Genomic DNA, 6,079 nt, shown 5'->3' with positions numbered 1-6,079 from the left:
AATCAGGAACAGGTGAGGAATCACCTGTGTGTACTCCTCAGATGGTTTAGATTTTTCAAATGGTTCTTCATCTGAGATCATTTAGGACAGGGGAACCAGCTCATATCCAAGCAGTACCCACACTTGCAGCCCATGTCATGCTGCATTCTCCAAATAAATGAGTATGTTCCCTGTAACACCAATGGAGAGGAAAAAAATCACTTTTGAAATTATTTTGTACCCTGAAAAGCAAAATTGCAAGTCAGGTGTATCAGATCTCCCTGGAGGGTCTTCAAAAGTTTTCACATCTGTCTGACAATGTGAGAAGGGTGTTCATTTACATTAGGAGATTTGGTTCCTTAAATAACTTCTGTGAGGTTGGTGCCCAGGTCAGGCAGACAGCTGCTGCTGAGCCCACAGATACTCGTTTTCTCTCTAGAAAAGCTCACAGGTTACTGTGAGCAGTCTTTGCCTACTGTTGCTCATCCTTCTGCTCACCTCATTATTGAGAACGTGCCATGGTCCATGATGCCCATATAGGGTTGAAGTGAGGAGAAGGAAGCAGTTTTCCTCTTCCATCAGGAAAGCAGCAGACTGCAAGACTTTCTTTGTTGTCCACCATAAGGAGAATTTATTATTTTCATCAGCAGTTTCAGCCAGGTTTTGTAAAAAACAATAAATTTGTGTTCCCCTTTCCATAATCTTCTCGCATGAACATTGAGATTTCTCTCTTGATCAAATGCATTTGTGAAATATATAGTTTCCCATAAAAAGTCTCCAAATATCAGACAGAAAATTAAAGCTCAAGAGCCAAAACACATTTTGCCAAACCTCATTACTTGGCATGGGGAAGGTGAGTGGAAAGGACATTCCTCTTAATGAAAAACACTCATAATTTTTGAAAAAAAAATCTTTTTCCTCTGATAACTCTGCCCTGCCTGCAACTGACCCTGCATTTAGTGTAAATAAACACCTTCTGCAGAGATCAGGAACTTTAAAGTGCAGCTGCTAGCTGTCCCTATAAGTTTTTAATTTAACAAGTAAAAAAAATTAGAAGGAATATACAGAGGGTTTTTTTGTTTAGTTTTTTTTTATTTTATTTTGCTGCTGTTAAATTCCTTTTTCTGGAGGGATAGTATCTTTTCCCATCATTTTATCAATACCACTGTGTAAAGAGAAAGTAAAAAATACAACTCTGAGATCAATATATGCAGTTTAACTACATACCCTCACTTCTCAGAAATAAATTACCCAGAACTGTTAACAATTCTGAAAAATCTCAGAGAACTCTGCACACTTGTATTAATCTATGTTTGATGTGCAGTTTTCCTGTAAAAACCCACAACCCTGCCAAATGCAGAAATGATTAGGTGGAGAGCCCCCAGAGCATTCAACATCTTGCAGGAAGTGGGTGCTTTAGTCTGCAGTGCACCCAACAGACCCCTAAACACATCACTGGGAAGTGAATTAAGAGTTTTAAACCAGTTGTTGCAGATTTGCTGTAGAATCAGCAGTGTCTTGAAGACCATAATAAAATAGCAGCTCTCAGATGAATATCTATCAAAAGCAGCATGGTCTGAGCACACTGAAATACTTCACCAGAGCAAGCAGACAAAAGCAAATGCCCAGAGCACGTTTCAATGTCAGGCACTCAAGTGTTCAGCACAGGTGGGAAAGATTTCTACATACTTCTGATATGGGAAGGAACTTTGCTCATCACCAGTTTTGATGGGTCAGAATCAGGCAGGTGCTCCTTTCTCCTTCCACTCTGCTCTAAACAAGGACAGAGTGTAGTGGAGTGATATTCTCCTAAATTCCAGTGTGCATGATGATGAGGATGAAATAATGTATTCTGCCTCTGAGGTGGTCTCACAGCCACAGATACATATGAAGTAAGCACGTGCACATGTTCTAAGGCAGAAAATTACTCTGGGTGACTAAACAAGGGTGCCTAGTACAATTCTAGTACTTTGGGTATCCTACCCAACTTGCTGCTGTCATGCCAGAGGATCCTGGGTCTCCTGCAGCATATCTATGACCCCTGTGTGGATGTTTCAGCAAGTCTAGTGCGCCACAAAGAATATCAGGTCTTCTGCTAAGGAGAGAAATCCCAGCCTCCCTACCAGCAGTCTCACACACACACACACACACACACACACACACACACACACACAGACACGCACACACACAGTGCTTCCACGATTAAGGCAGTATGTCATTAACTGAAATCAGGTCACAAACAACTCAGTCATGCTTTGCTCAGTCTTGGAATGGTTGTTTATTCCAAAGTCATGAAACTTCCTGTAAAGTAAATACCTTTAGAGTACAGTGCCATAATTACATGATGTATAAACATATGGTGCTTTGTCAAATACAATAAGAGACATAAAATCACATTAAGATGATCTGCTAATATAACAGAATGTAAAAGTAACATCTGAACAGCAAAAGAACTCAGCAGCCAAATACTTTAGTTGTCAGGACTGCCATTAAGATAAAATGGCTAATTCAGACAAGTATTTTGGGCAAGAAGCCTCCCTTCCATATTGCAACCAGGAGTTTGTAGTTTAACTAAAAAAATTTAAAATGAAGGACTACCTGCCAGGCAAATCAAAACTCTTTCCCGGTGTGGCTATCCCCATTTTAATGGTAGGCAAAAAGAAGACGGGATTTTAGAAAGAAACCCAATGAAGTTGGGTATAAAAATCTCAGTGAATTTGAACTCTTCATGTTACTCTGAAAATCCTGCACAGTCACTGGTTTGTAGGGGAACTCTGTAAGAACATGGGATCAAGCTCAAGAGCCCTGTCTGAGTCCTTTATTTAGCCAACAGATTTCATCTACCCTCACAACACCATGTAACTAAGAAAGGGACACTGTGGGAAGAGTTCTGCACGTGACTCATAAGAGAGAAGAATAAACAAACTGCAAAAAATAGGAAAATAAAAACCCAGAGATTTTTTAATGGTCAGTTTTCTAGTTCTGCCTTATTATATAGACAACTGGTAAAAATTTTCCTTCATTTTAGTGGAACTAACAGACCCAGACAGCTTACTGCTTACTCTATGAAGGTTTATGAGGCATGAAGGTACAACAGCGATGTATTTAAGTTCTTCCAGTCAAATTGGAACAAAGTTCCTCTGTTGTGTTGAGGGTCAGCAAGCTGAAGCTACAAAATGGGGCATTTCATACAGCAAGAGTATGACTTGTTACAGACATGAATCCAGTAAATACTATTATTTTTCTTAAAGTCAAGCTTGGGTGAAAAACTTACAAATGCAAGTTCAAGGCCAAATTTTGCTTTGTGTTCCACTTGGAAACTAAGCAGATAGCTCTTTTCAAAGAATTGTACCACATCCTGATCTATAAAAGCATAAGAACAGATTGAAATTACATTAATATAAACAGATACCTCTGAAAAGAACATTGAGTACTCAAAATTGTGGACATTTATGTGAATACTTTCCAAAATTGTTATCTTGCACATTGTATGGAGATATAAAAAGTAAATGTCGCCTTCCTTTTTAATCATTATTTTATTTCACCTCTAGTGGAAAAGCTATATAATTACAGAAGTGGAAATTCAGAAAGAATTTTCTGGTCTCTTCCTTTCGGGACAGGGAAGAGTGAGAGAGGAAGAGGAATGTGGTCAGAAATTAAGAAATTATGACTTGCAGCTACAGAAAAGACAAGACATTAATTTTTCAATCACATCATACATATTAACTGTAAATATCTATTTCCAGGGATCACTTCTTAAAAGAAAAAATGGAAAGCTGACCTTATTTTATTGCACTTTTCAAATTTTAGGGATGGCAAGAATTTCCTTTGTGGCCATCTTCCTTCCTGAGACTGGACTTTAATTATTTTGACTAATGGGATGACAGGCTACGGACTTTTCAGCATACTCATACTTCTATCAGTGGCTCCAATTCCTGTCTGTTTAACACATCAAACTCTCACATGGCTTTTGAGTCCCAAAATAATTACCCAAAGTAAGACAAAAATGGATCATGTCTTCTTCTCACAGCAACCCAAGTCTAGATCTGCTACAGACATTGCCTGGAAGGTTCAGATGACAGTGTAGACATGATCCTAGAGAGATGCTTTACTTTAAATAGAAGATACTGAATTGCTGAAGCTCAGACTATGGTACTATTGCTTACTTTGAACTCTACTTTTTCACTAATGAAGGTTCAAAAGAAAAAAAAACAAACAACCAAAACCAAAGAATGCTTTGCTATTAGAAAATGAGTTTTTCGAGCTAGTTTCCACTCTTCTTCTAAGCATCTTGGAAGAATTCTTTTAAAACAAATGTGTTTTGGACATACGAGCATTTTCAACATAAAAAAGATGTTTCAGATTTTTTTTGTTTGGTTGGTTCTGAAAATAAAGTCAGATTTACATAAAAAATCATAGATATTTCAAGAAACTGCCTATATTCATATTATGGAACTAATATAGCTGGGCCATCCAAAACACTATTTTGCACATCAGTTTGAGGGAAGATGCTCCAATTATGACTTTTCTTCTCAACTACCACCATAGACCAAGAGAACCATTTCTTACCCAAATGTGTTTCATCAAATTTGCTCCTGCAAATGATCAGAAGGAACACAGAGAGAGGAAAACTCAGTGCCACTAAGGGTTTCACACCCTGGCACATTTGGACTAAGGGTACCTATTTCAGAAAAAGCTAATTAATAAGCCCAGAGCTTCATCAATATATGAAGCCTGGAAGAGGGTCCTGGTCACAACTCAGTGAAAGCTCTGCCCTTCTGCACTCACAGCAGCATCAGCACCTCTGTCTCAAAGATGCAGAGCTGGACATATGTGTTGGGAGTTGTCTGCTTAACAGCACACTTCTTCTTCCCTTTATAAACAGTGAGCTCTCGAGCTCCCAGAAGCAAAGAGACCAGGCAAAGAAATAATTAATCAGTGAAAGAAGGAAATTATATGCAGCTGGTAAAGTAGGGGCTGTATGGAAATAGCAAAGGTAATTGAAAAAAGAAACCCTTTCCATCACTGCCCAGTGTCTTGAAATGACTACGTGTGAAAGCAGACGCATGACTTAATTTCAATGGTAGCCACAAGTGATCTGACTCTCACAAAGCCAAATTCCCAATTCTCATTCAGCAGATGATGTCATCTTTGCTCTTATGAGTTTTCCCATTTTCTACATAGCTGCCCTTTTAGCACTGCCCCTCTTGTGAGTGTCAGAAGCATCTCCAGCACTGGGATGCACCCCTCATTTTCCTGAAGCTAATCAAAGGGACTACAAGAGCCCCCTTGGATTGTGTACACCAGGAGCATTATACAGGTTGGTGTATGAAGCAATTAAAACTGAGGCACTCTGCATTTCCCAAAATGGCATTTTCCTGAGTTATGGGAAACAAAGAGTGGAAAAAGCCTCCTTATATAATTTGTGCTAAGGAGGGAGGAAGAGTACAAAAGAAGGACTATGTGATACATGGCTGACGATGCATCTAGTGATCCAAAGGTTCAAACACACCTCTAGATGAAGGCTGAGGTTATATGCAGAGGAAGAGAAGGATCTGAAAGCTCTGCTCCCTCTAATCTTCCATGGTGATGGAGCAGACCAAGATGAATGAAACACAAATGCATCCAGTTCCAATAGACAATGATATTTCACTATCAGGTGGAGATCCCTTGCCAAGTTCCATCTCAGCCACATTTTTAAGCTTTGGGGCATTATATTTTTGTCGAAAAGTGTGTATCAAACTGTTACTAGGGCTTAAACAGTCAAAAAGAAAAATGTCATTAAGTGCAACTTCACATTCATGGCAAATATTTTTTAAGTTAATTATATTGCTCTGATACAATAAAAGAAAAATGCATCACTTGTGTCTTCTCTGCAGAGACTTGGCCATTTATTCTTCAGGAACACTACTGGAAAAAAAAGGCAGGGTATATTCAGTTGTGGGTGGAAGCTGGCATTCACTGTCCTCATCTGTTCTAAGCAGTACATGCTTTCAAGCATCTAACACCTAATGAGGTGCAATAACATAACCTGCTTCCCTGCCCCTGAACATGCTTCTACAAAGCTAGAGGAATACAGAGGGTATGTCCATAACTTCAG

The sequence above is a fragment of the Cyanistes caeruleus genome, chromosome 3 (genome assembly GCF_971803275.1).
Source record: "Cyanistes caeruleus chromosome 3, bCyaCae1.hap1.1, whole genome shotgun sequence".
NCBI classification, from domain to species: Eukaryota; Metazoa; Chordata; class Aves; order Passeriformes; family Paridae; genus Cyanistes; species Cyanistes caeruleus.
The sequence above is the reverse complement of the archived record's forward strand: the minus strand, read 5'-3'. Positions refer to the sequence as shown.